Source organism: Gopherus flavomarginatus, chromosome 1 (assembly GCF_025201925.1).
Source record: "Gopherus flavomarginatus isolate rGopFla2 chromosome 1, rGopFla2.mat.asm, whole genome shotgun sequence".
In the NCBI taxonomy this organism is placed as follows: domain Eukaryota; kingdom Metazoa; phylum Chordata; order Testudines; family Testudinidae; genus Gopherus; species Gopherus flavomarginatus.
In genome coordinates, this window is record NC_066617.1 from 275,813,957 (window position 1) to 275,828,009 (window position 14,053).

General features: G+C 40.7%; 1 protein-coding gene across 2 annotated transcripts in view; it reads right to left on the bottom strand.

Annotated features, from left to right (window-relative positions):
• GPC6 (glypican 6) overlaps nt 1–14,053 on the bottom strand; it is a 1,185,284-nt gene that overhangs the window by 1,025,171 nt on the left and 146,060 nt on the right. The window lies entirely within an intron of this gene.

Sequence of the window (14,053 nt, forward strand, 5' to 3'; positions counted from 1 at the left end):
GTACCAGGTCCAAGCTGGTAACTAAGCTTGGAGGTTTTCATGCTAACCCCCATATTTTGGACGCTAAGGTCCAAATCTGGGACTAAGGTTATGATACCACGTCCTTTTACTGTTTCCTTTCCTGGTTGTACACAGGGAATGGAGGTTCTTTAAAAAATATATGATTTTTAAGCTGATCTCATGATTGGGGGGGTGGGATTTTTGACTCGACTTTTGGACACTTTATAGAGACAGTACTTGTAAACTCACTTCCACCTTCAATGGCTACTGAAGGGATAGTTTTCTCAGCTGGAGGCAGCCTATGGCTCCAATACCACTGAGAACAATGCCAGATGGTGGCCATTTTAGTAAAACAAAAAATTATACTTCCCTCACATTGGAAATATCTTTAAAAAGTCATTCACAAGACTCCCAATGATATTGTACAAGTTGATTCTGACAATGTACTGCTTCTGCACTGAACATGATTTTTAAAAGCTCAAAACTCAGACAATCTATTTTCTCCAAAACTCTGAAAGATACTAACTAAAGTAAGGGCTATTTCCACACAAAATTTCAACTTTTTATCACCAGCCATTTCATCAGCAGAGCTGTTAACATGAAAGGCTACAAACACTTTTTACAATGGCAAAGGTCTTAGCCTCTCTTCTTGTATTGAAAAGCATGACTGGTAGAATTTTGCATAAATTTTGCCAACATTAAAAGCAATCACTTTCAGGCAGAGTCCAAACCTGAGCACTCCCAACCCCAACAGATGATAGTGATTCATAACTTTAAAAACTAATACCAAAGGGTCAGAAATGAAATCACTATCAACCTTAAAGCATCTGCAGCTACTGGTACAATTACAATGCTCTCCTGGACTTTGAACAGAGCTGAAATTACTGTCCATTGCCAATAGGTTATTCATCTCTCAACTAAATAAAGCTAGCCCAAAACCAAAACCACAGATCTGAAGGGTTCAAAAATCCAGATTCAAATTATGCATCTCAAGTCTGTTTCTGCTCTTCACCTGTGGGGGTGACCAAAAGGGAAAGTATTTCAAAGGGAGTTTATTAACTGTATACATTTTTGAATGTTCATTTTATCTCAAAGTTAGGAAATCTAACCTTACTGCCTCATACATGCTTGTTAAATTTTCATTTTCCTTTATTTTTTATAGACAGGTATTCATTCACTTAAACAGCTTTCAAGACTATCCGTATGAAGACCCAAAACTAACCATAGCAGATGCCATATGTACTTTACAATTAGTGTAATATCGATGCAAAACAATCACCAATACCTTTATCACATTTTCATTTGCTCACAGACAATATAGTTTTGCCTACTTTATACTGAACTCATCTGCAGTATGTGAAGCTTCAAAGTTCAACACTAGCATAGCAATGCCACATTTCAAAATAATGGTCCAGTTAATACTGAAATCCCGTAGTGTCTTGGTAGTTCATCGATCCGATGATGACAAATCTGTGCAGATCATCTATTGTTGGTCTCATGGTGTGCCCTCTGATGACTGTACAAGTCAATTATAAGAGGGGTAGCCGTGTTAGTCTGGATCTGTAAAAGCAGCAAAGAATCCTGTGGCACCTTATAGACTAACAGACGTTTTGGAGCATGAGCTTTCGTGGGTGAATACCCACTTCCTCAGATGCATGTAATGGAAATATCCAGGGGCAGGTATATATATGCTAGCAAGCAAGCTAGAGATAACGAGGTCAGTTCAATCAGGGAGGATGAGGCCCTGTTCTAGCAGTTGAGGTGTGAAAACCAAGAGAGGAGAAACTGGTTCTGTAATTGGCAAGCCATTCACAGTCTTTGTTCAATCCTGAGCTGATGGTGTCAAATTTGCAGATGAACTGAAGCTCAGCAGTTTCTCTTTGAAGTGTGGTCCTGAAGTTTTTTTTGCTGCAGGATGGCCACCTTAAGGTCTGCTATAGTGCTCTCCTACAGGTTTTTGTATATTGCCATTCCTAATGTCTGATTTGTGTCCATTTATCCTTTTCCGTAGAGACTGTCCAGTTTGGCCGATGCACATAGCAGAGGGGCATTGCTGGCATATGATGGCGTATATTATTACATTGGTGGATGTGCAGGTGAATGAACTCCACTGGCCATCACATACAGCCCCCAGCTAAAACCCCTCCAACGCATCATCAAGGATCTACAACCCATCCTGGACAATGATCCCACACTTTCACAGGCCTTGGGTGGCAGGCCAGTCCTTGCCCACAGACAACCTGCCAACCTGAAACATATTCTCATCAGTAACTGCACACTGCACCATAATAACACTAGCTCAGGAACCAATCCATGCAACAAACCTCGATGCCAACTCTGCCCACATATCTACACCAGCGACACCATCACAGGACCTAACCAGATCAGCCACACCATCACTGGTTCATTCACCTGCACATCCACCAATGTAATATACGCCATCATATGCCAGCAATGCCCCTCTGCTATGTGCATCGGCCAAACTGGACAGTCTCTACGGAAAAGGATAAATGGACACAAATCAGACATTAGGAATGGCAATATACAAAAACATGTAGGAGAGCACTATAGCAGACCTTAAGGTGGCCATCCTGCAGGAAAAAAACTTCAGGACCACACTTCAAAGAGAAACTGCTGAGCTTCAGTTCATCTGCAAATTTGACACCATCAGCTCAGGATTGAACAAAGACTGTGAATGGCTTGCCAATTACAGAACCAGTTTCTCCTCTCTTGGTTTTCACACCTCAACTGCTAGAACGGGGCCTCATCCTCCCTGATTGAACTGACCTCGTTATCTCTAGCTTGCTTGCTAGCATATATATACCTGCCCCTGGATATTTCCATTACATGCATCTGAGGAAGTGGGTATTCACCCACGAAAGCTCATGCTCCAAAACGTCTGTTAGTCTATAAGGTGCCACAGGATTCTTTGCTGCTTTTACAAGCCAATTACAGAGGTGCACATTTTGCTGCAGATGGTGCATGGGAAGTTCGTGGTCAGTGGATTGTGCACTGCTGATGCTCTGTAACGTCGTTCACGTGCCTCTTGTAGATGCCAGCAGCGCTTTTCCTCAAAGGTGATGCAGGTATTTCTAACTGTTGCACGCCACCGTTTTCTGTCGCTGGCGGCGTCCTCAAGGTCCCTAGGTTTGATACTGCTGTACTGCAGATCGGCTTTGATGGTGTCCTTGTAACGTTTCCGTGGACGACCTATATGCTGGATGCCCTGGGAGAGCTCACCAAACAGAAGCTGGCAGGGGATTCTGTTGGCATCCATGCAGCTGACATGACTGGTCCAACGTAGCTGTGACTTCATGATCATCATTTCGATGCTTGTCATCTGGGCTTTCTTGAGGACCTCGAGATTGGGCACTTTGTCTTGCTAGCAGATCTTCATGATGTTGCGGAGGCAGCGCATGTGGAATGCTTCAAGCTGTTTGATGTGACACCTATATAGTGTCCATGTTTCGCACCCATACAAAAGAGATGAGAGAACAAAAGCTCTGTACACAAGCAGTTTTGTTGACATCTGGATGTTGTGGTGGTTTAAAACTTTTACACGCAGACAGCCAAGTGCCTGGCTTGCTTTGGATATTCGTGCGTTGATCTCATTATCCAGTGATCCATCACTAGGTATGACACTACACAGGTATTTAAAGTTCTCCGTTACTTTAAGTGGAGTGCCATCAATCGAGATACTCGGGACAGAAGCATTTGATCCAGGTGCAGGTTGATGAAGAACTTCTGTCTTTCCGAGGCTGATAGTTAGTCCGAAGAGTTGTGAGGCCTCAGCAAACTTGTTGACAATGTGCTGAAGATCATTTTCAGTGTAAGCTATGATGGCTCAGTCGTTGGCAATGAGTGCCTCAAGAAGGAGTTTCTGCACTGTCTTAGTCTTTGCATTCAGGCGACGGAGGTCAAAAAGTGAACCATCGTGCCGGTATTTCAGGTATATACCTTGGTCCAGATCTTTCATTGCGTGGTTAAGGATGCATGCAAAGAACAGGTTAAACAGGACAGGAGCGAGAACACATCCTTGTTTCACGCCATTGGTGATGTTGAAGGGGGCTGATGTGGCTCCATCAGACAATACTTCACCTGCCATGCTGTCATGGAAAAGGCGTATAATCTGGACAAATTTTCTTGGGCAGCCAAAGTCATGTTAGAATGGTCCAAAGGGCTTCCCTGTTGATGGTATCAAATGCCTTTGTCAGATCTATGAAGACAGCATACAGGTGCATGTTCTGTTCAATGCACTTCTCTTGTATTTGTCTGACAGGAAACACCATGTCGACTGTGCTCCGGCCAGGTCGGAAACCACATTGACTTTCAGGTAGATTTGCCTCGGAAATACTGGCTATTAGATGGTTCAAGATGATGCGGGCAATGATCTTCCCACCAACGGAGAGGAGGAATATGCCTCTATAGTTTCCACATTCTGCTTTGCTGCCTTTCTTCTTGAAAAGAGAGACAATAGTGGCGTCGCAGAGGACCTGTGGTATGTTTTCATCCTCCCAGATGCTGATGATCACGCTGTGGAATGCTGCTAATGCTGCTGGACCTGCTGTTTTGTATATCTCTGCTGGTATCCCATGTTTTCCAGGAGCTTTTCCTGAACTCATCTGGCTAGCAGCTTTCTTAATCTCATCTATAGTGGGTGGAAAGTCAAGATCTGTCAGAGCAGTTCGTTGTGGAATTTCATTGAGGACATTATTATTCACGGTTGATGGTCTATTGAGAAGGTTGCTAAAGTGTTCTCGCCATCTTTCATTGATGCCTTCTTTATCTTTAATCAGTGTTATGTTGTCTGATGAGAGCAATGGGGTGGTTCTTGGTTTAGAAGGTCCATAGACAGTCTTAAAAGCACTGAAGAACGTCTTTGAGTTGTGAGTCTCAGCATAGTGCTCAATTTCTTTGGCATTGCTCTCCCACCAGTTGTCTTGTATCTGACGGATGTCTTTCTGTGTTTTGTTCTGAAGGTACTTGAAATGGTCCCGTTTAGAGACTGAGGAGGGGCCATTCTGCCATTCGATAAAGTCTTTTCTCTTTACTTCCAGTGCTGAGCATATTTCTTCTTGGTTCTCATCAAACCAATCCTGATGGTGTTCTTTTCTTTGGTCCAAGAGATGTTATTGCTGTGTCAGTCATTATCTGCTTGAACTGGTCCCACTTTTCGGTTACAGTACTGATCAATTGTCCGTGGGATGTCAGTTTGTCATCAAGACTCCTCTGGAAATTGTTGAAACACTGAGTATCCTTCAGTTTGGCTATGTTGAAAGCAGGTTGCACATGCTTAGGGCGTCTGCACTGAGAGGGAGTGATGTGAAGTTGAAGAGACATCCTGACTAATCTGTGATCTGTCCAGCACTCTGCACCTCACATTACTCTGGTGATCATTACATCTCAGATGTCGCGCCTTCTGATATTGGCATAATCTACCAGATTGCCACTGTTTGGACCTAGGGTGCATCCACGTCGTTTTGTATTTGTCTGCTTGTCAGAACAGAGTGTTGGTAATGGTCAGGTTATTTTCAGAACAAAGGCTCAAAAGGAGTAGTCCATTGCTGTTCATTTTGCCTACACCATGTGGCCCAGTTAATCCTTTCCAGTTCTCGCTGTCAGCCCCGATTCGGATATTGAAATCTCCAAGTAGGCGTAGTTTGTCTGTTACAGGTGTGGCCTTGATCAGTCTGTCGAGATCTTCATAGTATTGTTCCTTTGAGTTTTCAGAGCATGTTAGAGTGGGTGCATATGCACTGATGATGGTGGTATGACGTTTGGCATTTAGTGGGAAGCGTAGTTCATTGATACTCACTGGAAGGTCTGGGAGTTGATGCATCAATGAGATTTTTATTGCCAGACCAACTCTATGTATTCTGTCCTCTGTCTCAGTCTTACCCTTCCAGAAGAAGGTGTAACCACTTCCTGGTTCGCTCAAGGAACCTTCCCCAGGCAATCTTGTTTCACTTAATGCCGCTATATTGATGTTGTAGCAGGCTAGTTCTCGAGCAATGAGAGCTGTCCTTCTCTCAGGTCTTGCAACAGCTTCTCAATCCATGAGGGTACAAACATTCCATACACCAATGGTAAGTTTCCTCAATTTTTCTTTTGGTTTCGACCCATAGTGTACTTCATTCAAATTAATCCGAAATGAGTACCTGATGATTCTTATTACAACAAATTCCAAAGAAATAAATAATTGGTCATCATTGTATCACATTATGTTATTTTTATGGGTTTATTTATATGTTTTTTGCTTAGTTACTGCAAAGCTTCTTTGAAACTCAAATGACCCTAACTCAAATGACCCTAAAACACACATTTCCTTTTGTGCAGTGTGGTGCACCAGAGCAAATAAACTAACTGCAATGTACAACATAAGAATAGTGGCTGATTCAAACCTACTGTATTAAGGTCTGATCTGGCAGTCTCACTCAAGCATTGACTTCAATGACAAGGTTTGGGGGTGGTGTTTTTTTCTCCTCTTACACTCGCTTCCTTATGTGTCTTTTTCCAAAGTTTATTTAAAAGTTTGCACATATAAACACACACCCTGGCATATAAAAAATGTAATGGGATTTCTCTGTAGATTTGAATCTGGAAACCTTACAATCAAGTGCTTTATCTACAGGCTAAAGGCATGCACAATCCTGAAGTCCTGGTTTTCTTTTTGAGAGCTGCAGTGGTAGGTTTGATTAAAGACTCTACTCCATGGCTCCTATCAGGAACTATTCTAGATTAAGGTTGTTTGTTAAATTTATTATTTTATATATTTATAGGTTAGGCTTAGCCTTTTCCTGGGTATGGCAGGGTGGGACTGCCAGGGCACTCTCAGACATGGCCAGCCCTAGGTGTTTTGCCACCCAGGATAGAAACCTGCTACCTCGCAGATACCTAGTGAAAATAAAAAGCTGAGCAGCTAAGCAACATAGTGCCCCCCCAGATCCTGATGTGGTGCTCCTGGAATTTTCCACCCAGGATAACTGCCCTGATTTCCCGCCTCTGCCTCTGGCCCCAGCACACTATACCAGCCTGCAGAGCGGCTGCATGCACCAGGATGAGCAGGCAGTACCATCTTTTAGGAGGCGTAATCCTCTGCTCACCAGGCCCTCCAAGGAGAGGATTATCATTTTTTCTTTGTAACATAATAACAGCAAAATTCTACCAGGCGTTGGCGAAAAGATTTGTCCTGAAAATGTACAGCCCAAGAAAAAGAAAATTTAAAATTGAGAAATTATACCTGAAGCACAATTTTATCTGCTATTGCCCATTTTCCCCAAACCAAATGTAAATGTATAGTCTCTACTCCTTCCTTTTTTTTTTAAATTGGAGGTATACCAATCTCCTAGAACTGGAAGGGACCTTGAAAGGTTGTTGAGTCCAGCCCCCTGCCTTCACTAGCAGGACCAAGCAGTGATTTTTGCCCCAGATCCCTAAATGGCCCCCTCAAGGATTAAACTCACAATCTTTAGCAGTCCAATGCTCAAACCACTGAGTTATCCCTCCCCCAAATGTGTCTTGGAGCAGTGTGATGGGCTGGAATGCACGGAGCGTTAGACTCCTCTGCACATGTTGACAGATCGTCAGGTAGGTGCAAATTGGCATAGCTCCAATGTTTTAGCTGCTTCAATTCAACTTTGCAGATGTCTATTCAGACCTTCTAAGTCTTGCAGGAACTAATTTACTCTGTCCATTTATATATTTTTTAAATATCTAGAAAATTCCTAGGCCATAAAAGTTATTAGCCTATAGCCAAGGCTACTACACTAAATGATACAAACATTAGAAAAAATGTCAAGAATATTAGTTTAAAAATCTGACCATTAAGCAGTATGGAAGTACTGTAAATTGAGGTAATGTTAGTAAGGATTTGAATACTATCACAGCATATACATTCCCCCATAAGTATCATGTCTGAAGCCCCACAGACTTATCAACACTTATACAGGAGGGGGCACAATGTAATAGATATTGCATTGAAACAACTGTTTCAAGTCTTCTTTCTTTAATCTATCTTCCTATAGCTCATAAACTGAAGAACTAAATTTCTTGGTAGCTGTGTGTTGGTAAAGGAGGTTAGTATTAAAGTTACTGGAATTCTAACATTAAATTTGCTGGTATGTAGATGTTTGTTGTAGAATGTTTGAATGGTAAGAGTATTAAAATCTTTATTTACATGATCTGAAATTATATTTTTATACATTGAGATGAACAGACAAACTATGTGAAAGGTCAATATTATCATACAATATTAGGGTTGGAAGAGAGCTCAGCAGGTCATCTAGTCCAATCCCCTGCTCAAAGCAGGATCATGTTATGTTCATTCTTTTTATTGACATGGTTCTTATAACTAATATTCCTGGTATTTTTTTCTAATATTTGTGACTCACTGTAGTAAACTGAACTTCTAGTGAATGCAGCTTGTCTAGGAATATACATGTCCTGAAAATTAACAATGTATTAAAAGATGAGAAACTCTCCCTCTATATTCTTCAAGTGTTACTTTTTCAGTCTGCACAGCTCTTCAAAGATCCCCATTTTCTGTAGAATCTCACTTCTTTTAGAGGTAAGCTAGTGAACATTTATGGTGCGTTTACTATTACTGTGGTTATTTTACTATTATATATTCTCTGAGTCAAGCCTAAAATTTTAAAATTTGAATACTTCAAATAAACAATTTACCAACAATCCTGGCATTTTAAAATGCTTTTAGGATTTCCTCCAGGCAACTGCATCACATGCTGGAGGCTAATATGTCAAAAAGATTCATCACTAAACATGTTCCTGTTACAGCGAAGAGAAACTTCTCAACTTGTATCTGAAGCCTAAAAGCAGCAGTACAAGAACACACTGAAGACTTTACAATTGAAATATCTTCATTAAAAACATTCTTTAAGGCATATTCTCAAAAGAGCTATGTGTAGTGATGCACCCACACCTTAAAAATACTCAATTATTTCTACAGCACAAAGGCGTATAATTTTGCTTATGAAGCTGAATGCCCATTTGGCATTAGTACCAGAATAAAGGAGTACAGCCAAGATATGTACTTTTAAAGAAGCATTCTATAGGCTTAATTGTTTTTCTCCATATAAAAAAATCCATATACAGATTGAGACTTTGCACGGTATTTTCTCACCCAGATGAGAAAAGCAAGCAAGGTGAGTAAAAGAAATAAGTGAAGGAAAGAAAATCCTCAAGAAAAACGATCAGGCAGTTTAATTCTCTACCAGAACCAGGCACATCCTCAGAACTATCAACACAACTGTTTATGAGGTCTAGATCACTACACAATCAAATATCCCCATGAATAACTGATGCATGAATGCTACTAGGTACAGAGAAATTAATCCATTTTCAGCAATGAAGGATGTGCTTACATACAGGTCCACATTCTCAGCCAAAACTGCAGAGCCCAATTTAGGTGTGGAGTGTACAAAGGTGGCTTATAGCTTTCCTTTGCACTGCCTTTGTCCTGCTACTGCTCTGTGCAAGCTGTCCTCCCTGTGCTGAGTTAGAACAATCCTCAGACTTCTCTAACGTGCAATGACCTGCAACTGTAGACTACTTTTTCTTCTTCTTTCCCATCTTCCCTTAGGATACTTCTGTTTACCTAACTAAATTTTCACCAAAGAACACAAAAATGTAGTATATATAGTTCAGCAATCCTTTAAGAAAAAAACAAGAATAGAACATGTGTGCTATAGCTGTCTCAGGCTTCCCTCTTTCCATCACCTTTGTCTTAATTTTGTTTGGGTTTCATCAAAGTGCTGGTCTGATCTAAGATAAAAAGTGGGATAATTCAAGGACTATTGCTTCAGAAGTAAAAGAGAGGCAGACCTGGATAGCATCTGTGTATTTCTAGTATCTGTATATTGTGTCTCACAAGTTACATAAAATACCTTGATTTATAGGTTCAAAAGGATCCAGAGCCAAGTTCTATGTCTCAGACCTATCAGTCATGGAACTATATAAGCATGGTACTCAGACAAACTAAAAATGAATCATTCACCCATTCCAGAAGGGAACTGAAAAAAAAATCTACAATAAGAAACAGAAGATAAGAATAAGCAGAAAAATCAAGAAAAACTGATTCAGACAAACTCATCCTCTTTCATAGTCCTGCCTCCCTAAACTTTTATCTCCTGCATAAGGTTAATTGAAATAATGTAGAATAAAGAAGAATTTTCCATGCCCCAGTCACTGCAAGAGGAAGTTAAAATAAATGCATAGGTTTTAGTGCCAGACTGCCAAAAGTACTGTTATTTCAAATAATATTTGAGAACTAATCCTTGAAAAGGATGCTCTGTTTATTTTCAGTAATCCATTTTTCAATTTAGATAAAATGTGCTATTTCAAAGCTTTTGTATCTTTGTGCCATATATTTACATCTTTGTGACTACTATCTGCAGTAGTTTTAAATCAGTGTATATCTAGTTACTGGAAATATTTCAATTTATATTAAAATGAAACTAAGTTCAGCAACAACTGCCTTGACCAAATCAAATGATTCCTCCTCCAATTCAAAAATAGATGTTCTTATTTATTGAAGGGATATGTCCCCCTCATACCAGAAACTGAGCCACTCAGCTTTATTTCTAAAGTTTTTCCAGACAGCTTTGCTGTTTTAAATAAAGCTTGTCCTTACAAATGGCTTCTCTTAACTGTAGTTAAAAAAATAGCTCTTTTGAAGGCACCTGATCCCTTGTAAAAGATAAAAATGAAGATCTGAAAAAATACAATTTTCTATAAGAATATTAATGCCTCCATCTTTCAGTTATATATTAAAACTGCATCTTAATTATACTCAAGTTAGATTATTGCCAAACTGTAGACAAACTGATTTCACTTTATAATGAAGGTATCAAAGGAAGCAATATGTACTTCAACTGCCTAGATGGAATCTTTTTTTTTCCTTTAGGTGAATTTAATTCTTGCAAATAATGGACTTACAGCCTTGGATACTGAAATCCCCTATTTATCCACAGGATAGATGCATTATGAGCAGCAGCTGCCCAAACTCTCTCACTCTTCCCAAGAAATGTCTCGGCTTTTCCAAGGGATTACCTTAGGAAGGAGACAGCATAGGTTCCGACTAACTGATCATTTGATACTCTTAGTTGCCGGGTGTAATTTTGATACTTTTCTACCAAGGACTGTGTATTAAGAAAACGATTTCATTTCACCAAAGGACACCAAAGAGCTCTCAGATATCAGTCAGTGGCTACTGATAACAGGATGTTATGATCAGCCTGCTCTGGCCCTGGAAGAGTAAAAGCAGCCCTGGAGAGGGCTGCTGCTGGGGAAAGGCTAATTGGCGAAGCAGCTTCAGCTGAGGCCATACCCCAATCAGGCCACAGCTGGCCCTATAAAGGAGCTGCTAGGCTGAAGCTAAGACACTCTCTCTCTAGCTACTAAGAGGGATGGGCCTTGCTGCTGGGAGCTGAGCAGGGTACCTAAAGTGGAGCAAGGCTGGGGAAAGGGCAGAGGAGCTGGGGATCTCTGGCCTGGAAAACACCCAGGATGCAGGCCTTGTTAAAGACTGAGAAGGTACTGGGGTTGCAATGAGGCAGCCCAAGGGTAGGCAGAGACAGCAGATCCAAACCCTCCTTGCTGATGAGTGGCAATTATACTGCAGTCCGCCCCAGTGAGTGGGGGGCTAGATGGTGACTGGCAGTAGCCAAAGACTGAGGCAAGGTGGGGATAGGGGGTTTGGGGTTCACTGGGGAGGGGAGACCCAGAGAGACTGTGGAGTACTGCAGGGGCAGGACCCCAAAAGAAAGGGCACTAGGGTCTGGGGTGAGGGGCCCACCGGGGCCAGCAGCAGGTAAGACAGTAGCCTGCAGAGGATGCTCCAGAGTTGGAAAATAGCTAATTCCCAAGACGACCAGCAGGAAGTGCCACCGGGTGAGTCCGTGCACCGCTACACCATCTGTAGTCTCTCATCTTAGACCAGGGGTAGGCAACCTATGGCACGGGTGCCGAAGGCAGCACATGAGCTGATTTTTAGCGGCACTCACACTGCCCAGGTCCTGGCCACTGGTCCGGGGAGCTCTGCATTTTAATTTAATTTAAATGAAGCTTCTTATACATTTTAAAAACCTTATTTACTTTATATACAACAATAGTTTAGTTATATATTATAGACTTATAGAAAGAGACCTTCTAAAAACATTAAAATGTAATACTGGCATGAGAAACCTTAAATTAGAGTAAATAAATGAAGACTCGGCAGCACTTCTGAAAGGTTGCTGACCCCTGTCTTAAGACTGTTAGCTCTTTTGGTTCTGTGTCTGTACAGCACTAAACACCTGGTCAATGACTGGAGCTCCTAGGCACTACACTAACAAATAACAGACCATTTGTGTCATCACAAATATTCAGTAATTAACAATTATGTTAATATACAAATTAACATAATTGTAACAAAGCTTTTGCCTAAAGCAGCATTATTAGTGGACTGGGCTTACAGTATGTTATCTTTCATCTAAAAATGCCTCAATTATTGTGGTAAGTATATATGTAATGACAGGTTTGTATAAAGTTATAGTAAGTAAGCTGTTCAGTACGGCATCAGTCTGCCAAACAACAACATTTCTTTTTGTGAGTTTAGCTTATGCTGTTTTAAAACAAGAGAACACTGCATGAAAGGGCCTGTCTTCACTGGGGGCGGGTAAGTCGACATAGCTGGAATCAATATAACTTAGGTCAACTTACCCTGGTGTCTTCACGGTGCTGAGCAGAGGGGAGACACTTTTTGGTCAACTTCCCTTATTCTTCTCACAGAGTTGGAGTACCGGGATCAACCACTGAGCACTCTGCTGTCAATTTAGCGGGTCTTCACTAGACCCATTAAAATCAGTCCCTGGTGCATCGATTGCAGCAGTGTGATCTCCCTGGTAGCGAGACCAGCCCAAAGCTAGGACCACAGCACTTACAGATAGGTCCACAGCAAAACACATCTAATTACCCCTAAACTTTGAGAGAGTTTGGACTGAGATCTGACTCTTGCAGCTCAGATACATTATATTATCAGGTATTCTTTCGGTCTCTGACAAAGGTCAAATACAAAGCTTCAGAGGAAGGCATAAAATCCTAATAGGCCAAGATTGTCAAAAAGAGGAACCTGATGTTAGGAGCCAAAATATGGACTTAAGAGTCTAAGTAGGTGACCTGATTTTCAAAAGTTTTGAGAACCCAGAATCTCTCATAGAAGTCAATGGAAGCTGCCTAATGCTCAGCACTTTTGAAAAATCAGGCAACTTATTTAGGAGCCTAAGTTTAGGCTCCTCTTTTTGAAAATTGCAGCTGTAATGTACATTATTTTGCAATGATATACTGTGGTAATAAAATATTCCTGACTCAAGTTAAGAAGGTTTTGTCCTGAAACCTTCTCACCTCATCTTACTTTGTAATTTTTATCCTAACTGATCTTTTTCACAAACATTTAATCTTTTGTCACTCTTACTAAATTCTTACATGTTGTCATGATTAAGTCTTCACACGATCATTTGCGTATTTCATGAGATTACCTTGAGCAATAATTTAAAATAAAGTAATATATACTTCGGTTTACTCCAGTAATATTCTGAAGCTAATGCTGTATTTACATATATTAAAGGGGAAAATAGATGACCAAAAGTAACATGTATATTTTATAACTTCTACTTCTTTGACCAAGAAGACTGCATATACTTTTTCTATTTTTCTAAAAACAAACATAAATTTTCAAACCAGCATACAGATTTTTGCATCCAATTTCCACTAATAATGTGACTGTCCCATGCAGCTCTGAGAATTCAGGATAGAAGAGATAATTGCCATCAGTATTAACAAGAGCTCTCTATACTTACCACTGTCATGGAAAATATATATAGAATCATAGAAGATTAGGGCTGGAAGAGACTCAGGAGGTCATCTACTCCAATCTCCTGCTCAAAGCAGGACCAATACCAACTAAATCATCCCAGCCAGGGTTTTATATCTTATTATAGGGGGCCATTAATGAACATACTGGGCCTAATTTTGCCACTCTTTTTCACATGGAGTAGCA